Source organism: Myodes glareolus, chromosome 1 (assembly GCF_982192425.1).
Source record: "Myodes glareolus chromosome 1, mMyoGla1.1, whole genome shotgun sequence".
Lineage (NCBI taxonomy): Eukaryota > Metazoa > Chordata > Mammalia > Rodentia > Cricetidae > Myodes > Myodes glareolus.
In genome coordinates this window covers 107459473-107479356 of record NC_142026.1, presented here as the reverse complement: position 1 = coordinate 107479356, position 19884 = coordinate 107459473, and the positions used below count along the sequence as shown (strand labels likewise).

The following is a 19884-nucleotide window of genomic DNA, read 5'->3' as shown; positions in this document are numbered from 1 at the left end:
TCCTTCCTCCCTCCCCCCCATCCCATTCCCCCAAGCCATCCCCAATCCTCCCCCTCTCTCTTCTCTCTAAGCATCTCCCCTTACTTCCACCCCCCCACCCCCCGTGCACCCAAGTTTGCCTGGCAATCTTGTCTACTTCCAATATCCAGGAGGGACACTGTCAGTAAGACAAAAAGGTTACCTTCTGACTGGGAGAAGATCTTCACCAACCCCTCATCCGACAAAGGTCTGATCTCCAAAATATACAAAGAACTCAAGAAACTAGACACTAAAACTCTAATTAACCCAATTAAAAAATGGGGTACTGAACTGAACAGAGAATTCACAACAGATGAACTTCGAATGGCCAAAAGGCACTTAAGGTCATGCTCAACCTCCTTAGCGATCAGGGAAATGCAAATCAAAACCACTTTGAGATACCATCTTACACCTGTCAGAATAGCTAAACTCAAAAACACCAATGATAGCTTATGCTGGAGAGGATGTGGAGTGAGGGGAACACTCATCCATTGTTGGTGGGAATGCAAACTTGTGCAGCCACTGTGGAAATCAGTGTGGCGGTTTCTCAGGAAACTGGGAGTCAACCTCCCTCAGGACCCAGCAATTCCACTCTTGGGAATATACCCAAGAGAGGCCCTATCATACTACAAAAGCATTTGTTCAACTATGTTCATAGCAGTACTATTTGTAATAGCCAGAACCTGGAAACAACCTAGGTGCCCCCCTTTTTTTTCAAACACACCTAATAATCATTTGATGAGAAATAAGGATGAAGCTTGAAAAGGAAAGGACCACAGAATCAGGCAGATAAGAAGAAAGAATTCAGACATTGGAGGTTGCTTCTCCTGAGATTCAATAATGAGCCAGTAAGAGACAGTAAAAATGGAAGGAAGGAGTCTGGAAGAGGCTCAGTGAATACAAACATGGTGCTGTGTCCAGCCAGGTCTCAACAAATATTTGCTCTCCTCTTTGACATTGCACAGACCCATATGAAACTGACCAGATAGTAGGGCAAACTTGAGTTTCTTGGATTTTTTTTTCTCATGCCTGGAAACAACACATTGAAATTAACTTCTTGATTTCTATATTTCAGCTTCATTATGATATTCACAAGGCAGTTGGAGTGGGCGGGGGCCTCATTCCTGGGCCAAGTTTCATTCTATTAATTTTTTACAATGGGAAAACATTTCTAAAATCTCATAGTTCTCATATCAATGAAATTTTAAGTCCCATTCTTAAGTTGACTATGCCTGTCCCAAGTGAAGCAGATTGTCAAGTAACTTCTCAGTAAAAGAAATTGGTTTTGATATTTTTCACATTTAGCTCTTTTACTAAAAACTTGAGAAAACTATGTAAGGAGGATACACTTGTGATTATATTTCTGTTAACTTAAGTCAATGTAGGCATTAAATTTTATGGGAAGAATGTGATTGCGGGGATTCTTTGTTACTTACCCCAATTTATTTCCTGAACTATGACAAGTTATATAACATACTAGAAAAAAAGAAAAAGCAATGGATTTAAATTTATAGTTATGGTGTTCTTAGAACAAAAACTTCCCTTGAATTTCATATAAATATAAACATTACATGCACATCACATTGTCTTGATATGCAGTAGTGAATAGACAGGTCTTAAAATTCTTAAAGTCTCCTTAGAGTGGACCATGTCTTGTCTCTGCATAAAAATAGCTTTGGTAGGAAAAAAATATTTTTTTTAAAAAAAGCAAAGGGACAAGAAAGAAGAGAATGGAGAAGTAAAAGGAAAACCAGGTATTAAAAGTTAATCCTGTTCTTTGTCATGGTGCCTCCTGGCCAGTTGACTGTGTCAAGATGAAGCTGAATATCTCCTACCAGTCACTGCCTGTCGAAATCACATTGAGCAGATGATGAACGCAAGCTTTATGCATTCTATAAAAAGCTCACGGCCAGTATATTAGTTGTGATTCTCTGTGTGGAGAGTAGACAACTGATGTGGTTCCAATCAGTGATAGGAACTAAAATGCCCAGTTTTTTTCATGAAGCAAGACATCCTGACCTGCACCAGGATGCACCTACTGTTAAATAAAGGCATCTTTGTTAAAGACCAAGGGAAATAGAGAAGAAGTACAAGTCTATTGGCATAAGCAATGGGGATGTCAATTTGAGTGTTCTCAACTCATTTGCTGGAGAGAGAGAAAGAAAGAGAGAGAGAGAGAGAGAGAGAGAGAGAGAGAGAGAGAGAGAGAGAGAGAGCAGAGAAAGAGAGAGAGAGAGAGAGAGAGAGAGAGAGAGAGAGAGAGAGAGAGAGCACTACCTCAGGATTGGCAGATACTACCAGGCTTTGTCAGGTGGAGCCCAAAAGAGCCATCAGAATCTGAAAAGATTTCAATCTCTCTAAAAAAGATGACGTCTGGAGAAACAACGTACTAAGAAAAACAAGGAGGAGGCTGCAGTATATGCTAGACCTTTGGCCAAGCAAATGAAGAAAACCAAAGAAAAGTGCTGTGAACAGATTGCCAAGAGACTTGTCTGCCCTCGTGGAGAGCTTTTACTTCCTAGTCTGGGTACACTTAAAAAAAAAAAAAAGGCTTTGACAGTAACAAATAAAGAATCAGACCTTGAATTTCCAACAACAGTAAATGATCAAGGACTGGTGAGGTGAGATGGGTGAGGTGGATAAAGCCATTTGCTGCCACACAGAACAGCCCAAGTTGTGGAAGCCAACCCAAACAGTGGAAAGAAAATTCAATTCCCAGAGGTTGTCCTCTGACCCCCATATGTATGTAAACTCACGTGCATTTACAGACAACACTAAACTATGTGTAATCTAAAAGATTTACACCATGTACAAAGATTTCTGTTCATGACCTTTTCTCAGGTTTATTTTTTAAAAATATTTGTATATTCCTGCATAATTCACTAGGAGTCTCACATTTGCTTTCACCTACAAATCTTTCCATTAATGCCAACAGGGAAACCTTGCTTTTGTTGGAATTAATTATCCTTCAAATGCAAGTGCCCCACAGTAGAAAACAGTAAATTTTTGGAGCAAAAAAAAAAAAAATTAACCCCCAAAATGTTTAAAGCAAGCGTAGTTCTGAAGCTTGAAGCAATGTCAAAAATATAAGCTTAAAGCATTAGCCTAGTTCAATTTTTGTATTTATTTATTTCATGTACAGCAGAGCAAAATTTCCTAAAGCAAGAAATAGGCTGTTCCATTTGGCTTTTTTAAAACTGCAGAATGTAATAGAACCTCTCCACACAAAATATTAACTGTGAGTCCAATATTTCTTTTTAATCTCAGCAAATTCAAATATTCTAATTTAATAGCTTGCAGATAACTACCTTATTAGCAAATGATGTAAAAGTCAAGGCTTTAGACTCCCCCAGGCCTTCTTAAATGCTACGACACTTTTACATGGCTGTTAACCCTGTACCACATGTGGTTTTCCACCAAAATAAATGAATCACTGCCTACCATTTTTTATTTTAAAAAATAATAATGAATTAAATCTGTGTCATACATGAGAAAAGCTTATTTTTATATTAGCAAGCCCTCTCCATGATTCTGAAGTTGGTCCTCGAGCTTTGATGTATGTTTTTAATCATAGCAGCATTAAAGTTTAAATAGCAAGCCTTCCTCAGTGTTTCATGGTGTTTTACATTTCCCCACGCACATGTGTTTTCAAGACTAACTGTTGGTGACTTCACGGAACAGCACTAAACAATGGCAAAGACACTGTGCTTAGCTCATCACAAGATGAAATCACCCACTGACAGAAGCTATCCAAAGCCAAGCAGTCCCCAAGCCTGTACTCCCCATATTCAAGAGCCTGGGTTCAAGAGTTCAAGGCCAGCATGAATCTCATAGACCTTGTCACCTGGCAAAAAATAAATGAAACAACAAGCACTGACGCTAAAGGAAAGCATATTTGTAAAGAAAAAAATCTTATCTTCTACTTTGAGTTTTGATTTCTGTATATTTTGCTCTTTCGTTTTCTTTTATTTTTTATTTCTGTGTATAGAATGTTCTTCCTTCATATCTAACATGTACTTTTTTTTTACATTCATGTTAATGCCTATTAACTCTTACTATCCTGCCATGGGATTTGGCTAATTGGCAGAATTCCAATTTGTTCTTTGTGATAAAACAAAAACAAGATGAGAAGCAGGGGCGCTGATGCTGACAGCTGATAAACTGAACTGTCACTCAAACAAGACTCCAAAGTTTGTGTGCCCATGTTTTGAATCACAGCATGCACTCAACAATGTTTCTAGGAATGGACTGACAGTTCAGATTTCATTTGTGTTGAATTTTATCTCCCTAAAAATGTTTTTATTACCAGATTATTTGTCTTTCTTTGAATGTACTGGTTTGAATGAAAATGGCCCCCAAAAGTATATAGGAAGTGGTACTATTAGGAGGTATAACCTTGTTGGAGAAAGTGGGGGTGGGTTTTGGTGGTTCAGAAGTTCAATCCAGGCCCAGTTTCACTCGCTTCCTGCAGCCTGCCAATCCAGATGTAGAACTCTCAGCACCATGTCTGCCTGTGCACGTCCATGCTTCCCACCATGTCAATAATAGACTAGACCTCTGAACTATAAGTGAGCCCCGATCAAATGTTTTCCTTCATGAGAGTTGCTGCAGTCATCGTGTCTCTTCATAGCAGAGAAAACCAAACTAAGATAGTTTCCAAGAGTTCTTTGCAAAAAATTATTTTATTTTGTCTATCTGAATATTTCCAGAGTCCAGAAGAGGATGATGCCCTGAAATTAGATTTACAGTTGTGAGCTGCCCTGTGGGTGTTGACAATCAAACAAGGACCTTGGCAAGAATAGCAAGCAATCTTAGCCACTGAGGTCTCACTCCAGCCCTCTTCTAGGAGATTTTAAAATGTGAATAAAGCTTTAAGTTTTAAAGATTTATTCATTATATTTTATGTGTGAGAGTTTTGCCAACATGCATGCTCCACATTCAAGCTTGGGTCTATGGAACTTGAGTTTTAGATAGTTGTGAACAGTAGTTTAGGTGTTGGAATTCAAACCTGGGTCCTCTGAAATAGCAACATGTGCTTTCTTTGTCTGAGTCATCCCTCCAGGGCCTTGGAAAATACTTCATATGTTGATTTTCATTTGTAGCCAAACTTACAATATATCCAAATTTTTGATGAATTCAAGTGTTTTCAAGATTTTAGTTCATTTCATTTTTATTTTTATGGCAATATACTCTTCGAAAAAATACATGAGGAAGAGCTAGAGAGAGGGCCCAATAAGTAAGGTATTATTTTATAGTCATAAAGCACAAAAATTTGAGTTCAGAACCCAAATACCTACATATAAATCAAGGCACAATGGCAGAAAGCTGCCGTCCCAGCATCAGGAAATGGATTCAGGAGGATTCCTGGGGTTTATTGGTTCATGAGCTCAAAATTCAGTGAGAGACCTTGTCTAAAAGACAGTGTGGAGAGTGATTGCAGACGACACCTTCCACACAAATGTGCACCCACACATGCAAACACATCTGCACACATGTGTGTACCTGAACATACACATGCACACACACACACACACACACACACACATCCACAGTAGTAGTAAATTTTAAATTTTTAAAAAATAACTCATATACTGTTGGTAAACACACGAGTATAAATGTTATAACAAACTGCACAGTAGTTCCTTTAAAAAATTAAATGAAGTTTATCCTATGATCCACTCATCCCATTTTTGATATATCCAAAAAAAATGAAATCGATGCATGAAAGAGATACCTATGTTTCGCACTGCTCAATACCTATACTGTGTGTCCACAGATTAATTACTGGAAAAAGAAAAATGTAGTTTGTGTACATAAGAAAATATTATTCAGTGTAGTGTGAATTCTAATTAGTCTTAATAATAAAAACCCAGAATCAGATATCGGGGTAAATGCTGAAAGATCAGAGAGACAAAAAAACAAGCCACAGCCACCTCTTACCTCACCAACTTGTCAGTCAAAAAGGGACAAAGTTCCTTCTTCGCCCTGCCTTAGCACTTCCTCTCTCCACCCAGTCATACCTTTTCCTGTTCCCTCCTCCCAGATGCTGGGATTAAATGTGCATGCCACCACTGCCTGATCTCTATAATTAACTAGAGGTTAGCTCCACACTCTGATTTCCAGATAAGCTTTACTTGTTAGAGTACAAGCAAAATATCTCCACAATTAAGCAAGAAAGAATAAAGATATCTGGCAAGTTGTAGCAAAATGGGTGAAACTGGGAGATAATTAGCTGAGAGAAATAAGGAATTCAAATAGCACGTGATACTATCACATGTTGATTTTTTTTTAAGTTGATCTGGTTTTAGACTAGCAATTGCATGTGGTTGGAAAAGAAAGAATGGAAAAATGGAGGTTTGTTTGTTCCGTGCATATTGTATAAAGGTGTTAATATAGCACACTGATCCCGTTTGATATATTCTAATAAAATTAAAAAATTAAATATATGTCCATGAAGTTAATATGCTCATTCATACCATCTTTCCAGAAGAAGGGCTCTGCTAATGGCACAAGTAGGAAGTCTACTTACCTCCCAGCAATGTCCAGTAAATTACCCCATTATTTTGTTAATTGTATTCTAGGTAACATTAAAATGTATATCTCCAGGAGGTGTGAAAACATTTATCAACCCAGAAACATGTAAATGAGTGTTTTCGGTAGTGTCATTAATATTTACAATGATAAGAAATAATTCAAACTCTCTTAGCTAAGAAGCAGCTCAATGAAATCTTATATCCATGCAATGCATTTTTTTTGAGAGAGAGAGAGAGAGAGAGAGAGCGAGTCTTGTGCATTTCAGTGTACCTGAACTTTCCTATATACCTGAGGTTGGCCTTGAAATTCTGATCTTCCTGCTTCTACCTCGCAGACAACTGGGTATCATTTGCCAATAAAAAAATCATACTATCCAGGTGCATGATGCCACTCACTTGAGCCATGAAACCATTATGTTCACTGAAAGAAGTGAGATACAAGAAGCCCACTCTGTCTGATTCCAAGGAAAGTATCCCAAAAAGGCCAGGAGGTTGGTGGCTATGGTTGAAGGACTATGAAGAGTGGCTGCTAGTGAGCATAGAATTTGTTCTGAGGAGTGAAAACATTCTAAAATTGATTGTGGCAATAGTTCCATAACTGGATTTATTAAAATGACAAACTGTATACTTTGAATGGATGAATCAGATGGTTTGGAATTTATATCTCAGTAAGGTTGGTAGTAAAGAATAAAAGTAGAATACTTTTAATTTAGAGTACATTTAGATTTAATGCTGACAGAAGGGAAACAAACATGCTAAGTCATTCCAACTAGGAGCACAGTCATTGTAACACTTTGACTATCAATGAACTCTGAATCATGAATTCTGTCTCCACCAGTAAACCTAAACATTACTTGAGAATAACTAAAACTCCATCTTGAAGTTTTCTTGTTCTGCTCAATAAATACATATACTGAAAAGAAAATGTTACCTCAAGTTCAACTTTACTTTTTCCAACACAATCCAATACCTAACAGGGAAGGTTGTAACTTAGTAACAGATATCTAGTAATGGTAGTGGCATGCTGACCTCCATTTGTAAGCTTGTATTCAAACCAGCCTAAAACTCTTCCTTGGGGGTTGGCTGATGTTTCTGTCCCTCCTGGTCCCACAGCCATTAAGTACCAAAGCAACACACAGACGTCTACATTAATAATCAACTGGTTGGTCTATTAGCTCAGGATTCTTATTAACTCTTATATCCTATGTTAACCCATAATTCTTCTCTGTGTCAGCCACGTGGCTTGGTACCTTTTATCAGCAATGCATTCTCATCTTTCTTCCTCTGCATCTGGGTGATGGCTGACGACTGAGCCTTTCCTCTTCCCAAAATTGTCCTGTCCTTGTTACCCCACCCATGCTTCCTGTCTGGTTGCCCCGCCTATACTTCCTGCCTGGCTACTGACCAATTAGTGTTTTATTAAAGCAATACAACTGACAAATCTTTACAAGGTACAAAATCATTGTCCCACAGCACTTGGGCATGGAATAAGACCACATAGACACACTTAGTAAGCACTTAAAACATTATCAAATACTGAAATCACTTGCTATAAAATTCCTCTAGGCCTGCTACCTGAGATTCACATAAGTACAACAAAACCACCTGAATACTTCAAACAAATAGTTCTTTATTTTGAATTCAAAATATGGCACACTCTTTTAAACTAAATCTAGCAAGATTGACTATCTATATCCATCATCTATCCACCACAAATCGTATGATAATTTATGATGAGCTTATTCAAATTTTATAAGCTAAAATTAAAAGAACAGTTTTTAACATGGAGAGAACCCATTTAGAGAGCTCAATGTCACAATTTCTTCACCACTGTATGTATCAAGATAGGAATTTATAAAGGATTTCTATAAGTGTATAACAATGACCCCTTTGCATCTATGGTTTCTTTACATTATTAAAGCATTTGAGAGAAAATGGTTAACCTGTCACCATGACTAGTGTCAGCCCTGTATTAAATTAAATTAAATTTGCTCAACTCCAACTTCTATAAACTTGTTTCCTTAGTTGCAAGCAATTTATCTTGTACATTTTAATACAAATTAATCTTTGAAACCTAGCCTGAGAACTATCTGAAGAGAAAAAAAATTCAGAACTTAATCTTAGTAGTATTAGTAATTGTAACTGGCTTAAGTCATATTTCTGAGATAAGAAATACTAGAGACCCATAGTTAAGTACAATGTGACAATTGAAAGAATATGAAAATTAACTTTGAATGAGAATGCAAGTATCTATAGAAATTTTAGTGCACATAAGCAAGGAACTGTAGTTTCTGATGTCTGTGAGACTGTTTAAATAACAGCCTTATTCCTTAAGAAATAATGTAGCCTTTTTATTTTTCTGCATTATGTACAATAAAAGAAGCGCTATGCAGTGATGTGGCTGAAGGGTTATCATTACTCGGATGACAGAAACAAAAGTATATTGTCACTGGGATGATGTCAACGAAAGGGTATCATTACTCCTTCTGGGGAGAACACTCTGCTATGGAAACACACAAGTGCAGTATTTATTACATTTTATTCTGCATGTGTCTCCAAGAAAATCTGGTGTGCGTGGGGGCTGGGGATGCCATTTGCGATGCTAAGAAAAAAAATCATTGGTTTTACATGTTCAACAAAAATCTTTGTGGCAATTATATTTTCATCAAATTTTCATTCATGACAGAACATTCTATATTGCCATCTACTCGGTGTTTTTCACACATATCTCAAAGGTATCCTGCTACGAGAGTAAAAATAAAAATCTAAGTTCTAAAACAACATGTTTAAACTTTCAATATTACATCAGTCTCCTCTTCTGCGTAACAAACTGAGAGATGTATAGGGCATCCTTGTAATACTCCAGAATCAAGCTTGTGATTCTAAGAAATATCTAATGAAAAATACACTGTTGTATATAAGTAAAGAAATCTTCCTGGAACTTTAGTTTACTGTGAACTAAAGCAATTTGTTAAATAAACAGCTTATTTGCATCTTTGAAATCAGCGTTCTTTGTTCTTTTTATTAAACTAAATGGTATGTCAGGCATAAAAACTTGAAACATTTGTAATGAAATTTATTGGGACCAACTGAACATACAAACAAATATAACTGAAAGCCAAAAATCCTTGTATCCTTGACAGGCAGAAGCCTGATCTTAGTATGTGTTGGAGGTATTGCTTACCATTTGAAACTCCTTCTCTAAAAACTTGTCTAGTGTCAAAAAAAAAGGGGGAAGGGAAGAACATAAACCACAGGTCTGAAACAATTTATATCTACCTCTTTTTGTCAGTCTAGCACCTGGGATAAAGTACCTCATCTCTTCGTAGATGAATCTTTCCCTAGAAAGTCTGAGAAGACAGAGATCAGTAGGTTCAAGAGAGTGTATCCAGTTGTTTTCCTGTGATTGTCACTAAATAGAGAAACATCTACTGTGTAAATAATGGTCATGCACAATATATGCTCCAATTCAGAACATCACAGAGGATGTCTGATTAGCCCATTGATAAGCACATCAATCATTGTAATCACTGCTGCATTTCTTTAGTTTATTTCCTTTCTATATTTTCTCTTTCCTTTTATTCAGAGATATTCATCTTATACAACTACCATTTTCTGGTTGTTTCTCCCCCTAAGAATTCTGTTCTTGACACTTGATTTTTTAAAAAAAAAAATTATTTGTGGATTGTGGTTCTCATACCTGATTCCAGGATATAGACCCTTGGTGTGGGAGGTCCATCTGTCTATGTGTTGCTTTTATTGGTTAATGAATAAAGAACTGCTTTGAGCCTATGGCAAGGGCAGAACAGATCTAGGCAGGAAAAGCTAGTTTGTATGCTGGGAGAAAGGGTAGAGTCAGAGAGGTGCCATTGATCCTCTGCCTGAGACAGATGCTGGGAACATTACCCAGTAAGCCACTGTCATGTGGCAATACACAGATTAATAGAGATGGGTTAAATTACTATGTAAATGTTAGTCAATAAAAAAGCTAGAGTTAATGGGCCAAACAGTGATTTAATTAATACAGTTTCTATGTGATTATGTTGGGTCTAAGCTAGCTGGGTGACCAAGAACCAATAAGCGATGCTCTTCCAACAGACCCTGGTCCTCATGGCTCTTATTTCAGGAAAGGGGTCTCCTTAACTTTCTTTACAGCTTCCACCAATGGAGTGGTATTAATGGAAATACTGGCACAAATCAATTCTCAGCATTTCCACCTAATTCTTAGCTTATTTTTCTAGCAGGTAAGCCTGGAAGACCTACATTGTTTTAGGTTTATATGGAAGATATGGCATCCACCATGAAAGCTATATCCCCTTCAATCTATAAAGTACACTGTTGTGTGGTTTTCCCTGGTGTGTTAGATGTTCTCACCTGACAACTCAACTATATCTGTAAGTAACTAAAACCCAAGTGGCTGGGTACACCTGGGAGGCATTTTTCTTAATCATTTGAAGTGGGAAGACCAAACCAAAACTTTAGAGATGACAAGATTCCCCTTAAATCTGGGCCACATTTTCTGGAACCCTATGTAAAGGACATCAAAGAAGAAAGCTTGCTCTCTTGTCCTGCTGGCCCTTGCACTTGCTGTCAAATTCATTCCTTCACCTGCATCAAAGCCTATTTCTTTAGGATTTCAACATATACTGAAGACCCACAGAGACATGCAACTTGGTGAACTGAACAGCTACTGGATTCTTGGACTTTCTATTGATAGACAGCCACTGTTCCACAACTGGACTCCAGCCTGTAAGTCAGTCTAATAAATCCTTTCTTATCTATGTGTGTATATAATATATATATTGCATATATGTCTGTATTGTGTATATATCATCTATCTATCTTAATTCTATCAATTCTGTTCATAAGAGAATCCTAATTAATCTATCTATCTATCTATCTTAATTCTATTAATTCTGTTCATAAGAGAACCCTAATTAATATACCAGGGTAATGTAAAAAATACCTTTGTACCCCGATACAGCATCAGTAGAGCAAAGAACAGATTCCATCCTAATCAAGCTCAGCGAGCCAACAAGTTCACAGAAAAGAACAGGCAAATCAAAGCAGCTGCATGGAAGTAACAGTCCACCCCCAGCATGGGTGACTGAGGGAAACCTGACCCACGGAAGAGTACAACCCCTAATAAATTATCCATCTCCTACACACTCGTGCACTCCAAGCCCTGGATAGGTGGGACAGGAGGGAGTGTTGTGGAATCTCAGGTGAGCAGCTCCTGAACCTCCTAGTTCCTTTGACTAGGGACTGCTAACAGTCTCCGTGCTTTACCACAGTCTTAGCTATTGGACGTAAGATTCTGCTCTCTCATTGCCAAGCTGCCTTGGGTAGCACCTGCGCTTGATGGCAGTGAAAGACATACCAAGCTCACAGGAAACGGTTTCACTGTATGGTTACTCTCATTTTACACTCGAGCAAACAGAGCTTCGCAGAGACCGGGTGATTTTTTTTTAACATGTTCACACAGCTAATTTACAAGAGTTAGGATTTAAAACCAACATCTATAATCACTGCATCACCAGCCTTCAGCACTCTTTCCCTTAACCCTTCATGAAGCTAAAAAGGAAAAAAAAGAAAAATCACACCTAGGGAAAATGGACTTTAAAATGAATGGTTGGCATCTTTTATTATTTGGGCTTATAAAGCATGAAAAGAAAGGAATACTAGTCTTTTGAAAGTGATTTAAATTAGCCTTGGACCAAAGGGCCTAAAACCAAGAAATTCTGCAGTCGAATTAAAATGCAAATAAACAGAACTGTTCTGGGTCCCCATTGGCTACAACTGTGCATGCTAAAAATATATAAACTTTCTGCATCACTGAATGTGGGAGGAGATAAAGAGGCATTAAATTAAACCTTCTCTCTCTCTCTCTCTCTCTCTCTCTCTCTCTCTCTCTCTCTCTCCCTTTAAGTTGGAACCAGAAGCAGGTATCAAAAATATCAGAATATTAGCATTGTTGCTAACAGCACTAAATTAGAGGACATACCTGACCGATGGACTTCCTGAAACACTCTCATCTTCTAGACTTTAAGACACCTTCACTGCAGAAAAGCTTGAGAGTTCGGTAACAGGCCACCTCACACAGCCAGCTGGCAGCAGTTCTGGTCTCACTTGGTGTGCTGGAAACATAGAACTTACAAGTAACTTATAACATTCAAGAAGGCAGAAAGGGTGTGGTTGTTCCATGCTCATCACTCACCCTCAGTCCAACCAACATTTCCCAACGGGAAGATAGAGTCAAGAAGGAAGAGAAAGATTTCCTGCAGATAGTGTGTGTTGAAACTGTTGCAAAGCCTATCAGTCACAAACTTGCAAGAAACTTTAACAGAATCAAGGAAAAATAGCCTCTTACAATAACACAATAATATATGTGTTCCATAATATCTATGATATAAATATCTGAAACACCTATATAATGACAATACAAAGATATGCACATGTCTACATGTATATATATATATGTACATATATCTTTTTAAAAACACTATACATATACCTAAATATATGTCATTCTTAAAGACGACCCTAGATACTAATTTAATATCTATGGGAAAATATTCCCATTTAAGCAGTGGATGTAATGACCAGTCCCAACCTCAGCCAGTCCAGGTCTTTAAAAGAATCATGATATATAAAATGATATGTGCCATGGTAGCAAATAATTAACAAAACTAAATGAGTATACTCAATTTTAGCAATGATTTGTCTTGCTTGGATACATTTTTATTTAGCTAATTTTGTGGGTGAAAAGGAGAAAAATTTCCTGTGGCAGTATTAGCATATGCTTTCCACTCCAGGGGCAGAATCAAGACTAATAAGACCATTTTTAGAGGTTGTGATATAACTAGAGAGATGGCTCAGGGATTAAAAGTACTTGGTGCTCTTGCACAAGACCTACTTCAGTTCCTAGTGCCTACACCAGGCATCCTATCACCACCTAGAACTCCAGTTCCAGGGTGTCTAACACCCTCTTCTGACGTCACTGGACATAAGAAATGCATGTGGTGCACATTCCATGTGTCATTGCCATACATGTTCATACTGAGTAACTCTTGAGTAATTTACACAAATACTAATGCACAAATAAGCACTGCAGATAAATACTTGTTTATAGTTTGTTAATAAGCAAAAATAGGACAAGCCCTAATGTCTATCAGCTGAAATATGAATGGACAAATATACCATATCCAAATACAGACCACTAAATCAAGATGGTACATGCCTATAATCCAAGCATTCAGCATGCTGAGACAGGAGTTCAAAATTTACCTGGGCTACATAGAAAACTCTGGTCTCAAAATAGGAAGAAGGAAAAAGAGAGAGAGAGAAAGAGAGGGCTAAATAAATCTAACCAACTCTGTCAATAAAAGGTGTTAATACATGCAGAACTTAATAGCTCAAACACATTATTCATGTAAATAATTTGGACACACAGGACTTTGGAGCACAAAGAGATCAAATGTCAAATTTAAGTGGTACCCTAAACCAGCGATGAGTTTCCCGCCCCTCTCCAAAAGTCAGTTTTGGTTGCTGACTTGCCTCTCTCTGTATTATATACAGAGATTGAAAACCAATGTGGTTCTTGTTTCATTCTGTTTAGGGTCTGATTTCAGCCAGTACTTCCTCAGATGACCTTTTCTCTAGTTAGTTGATACTGGGAGTTGATACCTTCCCTATTAACTGAGTCTCAGTTTACCTAAAGAGTTTCTGTCACACCACTCCATGCTAGTGTACACCCTGTATAAATTTTAACTTTGCAATTCAGAAAAAGATGCAATTGGAAACTATAAAGGTATGAGAGGGGCAGACAGTGAACCATGTTTTGGATATTCTCTCCACCTCCTGTTACTCAGCTTTACTCGACGGTGTACTGACCGGTGCACTCTCCACCACTGTCAATTACTCTAGTGTAATTCACCTTCCAATTTTGCTTCTCTTTCTTCAAGTTATTCTCTTGAATATATTCTTTCTTCAAGTTATTCTCTTGACTTTAAAGTACTGACTTGGTTTATTTCTGCCTGGAAAGTATGAGGCATAGTGTATTAATTATTCAGTATTGAATGTTGATCTTAGTGGGTTTTCTTGCCTCACTGCCTCCTCCCTCCTTTGTAATCCATCTGTCAAAACAAAATGCAGCTTGTTTTTGAGCACTTCACTTTTCCAATGTTCTTAAATTTGCTCCGAAATCAAATATAGCCCAAGTTGAAATCTATACATTGTCAGACCATCTCTGTAGAAATGTGGGCCATCTAAAATGTGTAGTGGTTTTAATGAGAAATGTCCCCCAAACCACTGGTGGTGACTCTGCTATTTGGAAAGGTTTAGCAAACAGGGCACTAGAGACAAGCCTTGGGGCTTTAGAGGTCAGTCCTACTTCCTATTGAGTCTCTGTTCCCTGAAAGCAAATGTAGTTGGCCAGACAACCTCACTCCCATCTTCCCTACCATGATAATGCACATTCTCTCAACCTGTAAGCCAAAACAAATCCTTCATTTCTTCTACAGCATCTTGTTGTGTATTTTGTAATGCATTGAGGAAAAAAAGTAATATAATGAACCATATTTAAAAACAAATGCCCCTATATAAAGCTGAAAGGTATTCAGTACATTCTCATGTGTCCTGAAAAGATATAGAAAGTTTGCCACAGAAACTGATTTTCAAAGCTGCTACTGCACAAATGTTTCACAGGCCTCATGCTAATACAAGGATCCTGGAGTTAATTTAAAATTAACCAAGGATTTTTACTAATATGTAGGCAGTAGCACAGCATAAGGCTCTTAAGAATAAAGGCACTATCAGCACTCACTCTGAAGGGGTCAACAGTTACAAGGACCAGAGAAAGATGGGCATATGGCATGCACATGTAGTCCTTACTCGGGAGACAGAGGCAGGAGAATTACTTGAGCCCAGAAGTTCAAGGACAACCTGGTTGGGATGGTTAATATAAACTGTCAACTTGATGCATTCTAGAATGATCTGGGAGATGGGGCCCAGAGCATGCCTGTGGAAAATTATCTGGACTCAGTTAAACAATGTGGGAAGACCCAGCCACTGGGGGGGGGGACCATTTGCTGAGATAGATAGAACCCTGGACTGTGTAGAAAGAAGAAAGTAAAATGAGCACAGGAAGTCTTTGCTCTATGTGGTAGTTTGAAAGAAAATTGCTCCCAAGTGGAGTGGCTCTATTAGAAGGGATGGCCTTCTTGGAGGAAGTGTGTCACTGTGGGGGTGGACTTTTCCTCAAGTTTCCCGTAGTGTGACTTGCATGCATTTCCTGTTGTTTGCAAGATTTAAAACTCTCAGCTTCCCCTGCACCACATCTTCTTGCGCACTACCATGCTCCCTGCCATGATGATAATGGACTGAATTTTGAAACTATAAGTGAGCCACCTCAATTAAATGTTTTCCTTCTAAGTGTTACCATGGTCATGGTGTCTCTTCACAGCAGTAAAAACCCTAAGACGCTCTGCTTTTTGACTATGGATGTGATGTGGCCAGTGATGTGGGCAGCCATCTCCTTCTGCTGCCTAGACAAGTGCTCGTCACCATAGACTGTACCCTTGAACTGTCAGCCAATGTCACATTTTTTCCATTTATTTGCTTTTGTCCTGGTATTTTATCACAATAGGAAACATAACTAAGGACAACAGAGAACATCACAAGACTACAAGTGTGTGAAGGAACAAATGAATAAATAAATGACTGAATGAATGAACATCTAGAAAGGGTGACTCTGTGAGAAAGGCCAACTGAAAAGAGTAGTGGCTGAGAGACACAACCAAATGGTGGCCTGATTATTTGAAAGACAGCATTGAGAAGTCAATATCTCAAAGCTTTTTCTCTTCATCCTTTCAGACCCTTCAAATGTCCCATGGGGGGAAATACAGCCAGGAACCAAAAATAGAGGCCTCAGGTATGAAATTCTTCAAGTCATCATTTCAGAGCATGTAGAATGTTGAAGAGTGGTTCAGAAAGTCCAGTGGTAGAATTATCCAACATACCTGGAGTTACAAATAGTGGTTAATAAAAGAAAAGAAAAATGTTACCAAATGCACTCTGGTTGAAATAAAACCTGAAGAGGGGGTGATTATTATCTGTATATATACAAATACTTATCAGAGTTATTTTAATCCCATAGAATGAAGAAAAATACAATATGTACTATTTTCAAAATTTATCTTCATTTAATAAAATATTGGATATTTGAAGAATCAATAAAATTAGTATTTTATGAAGATTAATCAGTGGTGCACCAAGGGACACAATAACTAATGTATTTGATTCACAAACATTATAATAATGTTTCATCTCTGTGTCCCTATTAACTGATATGTATTGTGTATTGATACAAATTCAAATTATAGTTGTTATATTAAATATACTTCTATTTCTGTTTACAATATTTGTATATATACACAAAGTTATTTTGTCATATTGTATGCATGCAAACCTCTACTTAAGACATTTTGTATATTGATACAATTTTAGGATACATTTATCATACTGCACTAAACACTCCTAACTCTGATCACGATACTTATACCCTGTTTACATTTTGAAGTCATTGTCCTCATTCGTTGCACAGTTGTTTAAATGTCGTTTAATATTCTAATATAAAATCTTAGTCTTTAAGCTATATAGGTATTAAAAAATATAGGTCAATAGTCATCCATATTTGTCACACTTATAGTCAGACTAATCAGGTTCTTTAGATACATAGAGATTGTATTCCACATAGATAAGTAATCTTTAACCACTTTAAAGAACTGTAAAATATCACATTTAAATAATTTAGGGTTTTGTTGACATAAGACACAATTGCTCCTGGCAGCTCTGATCTATTCCTGAAAGAATGTTGAGTACCAAAGACACTCCACTTGGAGCTTGCTTTCTTCTTGACAAAACTGGCCTTTGGGCAGGGAACTATCCATGTCTTGACCACTGATAAAATGCATGGTGTTCAGACTAGATACAAGAAAAAAAAATGCCAGACCTTGCCAAGACAGAGTACAATGGTTTTGAAAATTTTCCTTACTCTGAGAATGGTCGGTCAGATACTCTAGGCCTTAGCCAAAGTTGGTTGGTTCAAAGTTGGTTGCTTCATTTGGGTGATTGCCCAGGTAGTCAGTTGTCTCTGTCATTTACTGCACATTTTGGAAGCTGCTTGATTATACTTCCTGCCTACTCAAGTAATATTATCTCCCTTCTCAGGTCTTGGGATTAAAGGCTAGATAGTTGTAGTTGCTTTCCTCTTATGATTTAGCCAAGCCATTTCTAATACAGGACTGAGACTCCTTAGAATAAAATAATTACTGAAACATTTAGCATATGTTTCTTGCTTAATATTATTTATGCTGGCTTTAATTCTAATTTTTTAATTGACATCTGTTTTTATTGTATATAGTTTTTGTATTGGGTTTGGAATTCTCTTATTTAAGCTAAAAGGGTTGTACTGGGGAACCTCCTTCAGTCAATGACCTTTGAGAGGCTGGACAAGGTTGGGTATAGCCTCGGGTACCAAAAACATGCGTGCTTGCATACACATCCCCACTCTCCCTCTCCTCTCATCCAAATCCTGGATGCTGGATTTGGTTCTTGTTACCTGTTCCTGCAGAGGAATGTGATCTGTGAGTCCCCCCTTGAATAAAGAATCCCTTAATATCCCCAGTTCAGAGTTAGTGTGGGATTACTTTATTCGCGTTCTTCTTCAAGCAATATCCTATACCAGTGGTCCTCAACCAGGCAATTGTCCAGACCCTGTGATTTTTAACACTGTCTGGAAACCTCTTTAGTTGTTACATTAGGCCTCAATTCATGACCTCTTTAGTTACTAATGTAAGTTCTATAAGCATGATGGTGTCACTGTGCTCATAGACGTAGTTAGTGCTCCTTAATGTCATTAATGGCACTTTTCTCATAGGCTATGGCATTTGCTCAGTATTTGTTAGAATGAATGAAGAAGGAATGCGTATCTTCATATTCAGAACTGCCACTGTCTAGTGACACTTTCTCTGCAGCAAGTAAAAGGCTTCAAATACAGATCCTTTAGCATGGACGACTTCTTATGTCCCTAAGCCAAAAACAATACGTGTTGGTTCTGAGAGATGCTTCAAAACTGACAGTATCAGATTTTATGGCAATATTTCATATTCTTTGCATAAGTGTCAGTTTTTAAGTTTCGAGTTAACATCAAAATGAAGCATGTGAAGAGCCCAGATAGAGGGTTTTGTTAGTGGATATTTACCATAAAATTTTACCTTCAATAATGAGGCTTATTAAATTGTTTCATCTTTAAAATGCTCTCAAGTATTAATTAATTATTGCAAGACTCCTGTGCAATAAATAATTAAGTATTTTCATTACTACATTTATTGATGGGAAAATGAACATAATAGATGAAGATTATTTAGGTCAGCTGCAGTGTAAATATCTGACGACTTTTCAGCATCCCTTTTATTCATTGTATAACCTGGTTTAAGAGCCATTTTTGTGAAATATGTTTTTTGCAAAGTTTGTAACAGAAACCTCAAATAATTTCTAATATCAGAGCAATAAATAATAAACTTCTATTTCCACCAAATATTAAATCAAACTTCAATCTTCAGTCTTCTGGTTCCCGAACTATAAAACTTTAAGAAGCGGTGAGCACTTTTCAGAATTACATTTCCATCCCCTCAGCATCGTTATTAGTAAGTGCACGCACATTTGGGGCATGAAAAAATATTGTAATCTTTTAAAATTCTGGTTCTAAAAAAAGTGAAGCTCAAAATATAGTTGATGATGTCCTAAGATTAACAAACCCAACACTTCCCTTGGGAACCAAAGAACAAGAAGTTGACCATGTTCTGTCAGCTTCTGCAATGTATTCAGAAGTGAATTCAAGGAAGTTTTACATTTTCTGTCAATTTTGTGTTTGTTGTTTTTCTGTTTCTAGTGAAACAGAATAGTAGGCTGTAGTCACATATTTGAGAAAACAGGGTCTCCTGTCCTCTTGCTTCCACAAAGGGTGTACTTGTCTGATGTGCCTATTTTTCTTATGTATTTTCTTATATATTTTCTTATATGCATACTGGAAAGGATACTTGCAGCAGTACAGGTTGAACCTGGGTCCCCTTAGAAATACAAACTAGTCTAAACCTCCTTTCCTTGATGGTCACTTAAGGGACAGCTTGTCACTCCACACCCAGCAATGCAAATGTATTTAGAGCTTGCCTTCTGTTAACTAGTATATGCTTCTCCTACAGACAGTAGGCCACTTGACAACAGTGTCGCTCTGTAAGAAAACAAAGTCATCTTCTGTAGACCCTCGCAAAGC

At 37.5% G+C, this 19884-nt stretch overlaps 1 long non-coding RNA gene across 1 annotated transcript in view; it reads right to left on the bottom strand.

The window, feature by feature from the left end:
• The window catches only part of LOC146895854 (uncharacterized), a 39993-nt gene that overhangs the window by 1769 nt on the left and 18340 nt on the right, over window positions 1-19884 (bottom strand). Inside the window, exon 3 of the long non-coding RNA XR_015736417.1 lies at window positions 12556-12688. This is a non-coding gene — a long non-coding RNA (uncharacterized LOC146895854). The remainder of the gene's footprint in view (window positions 1-12555; window positions 12689-19884) is intronic.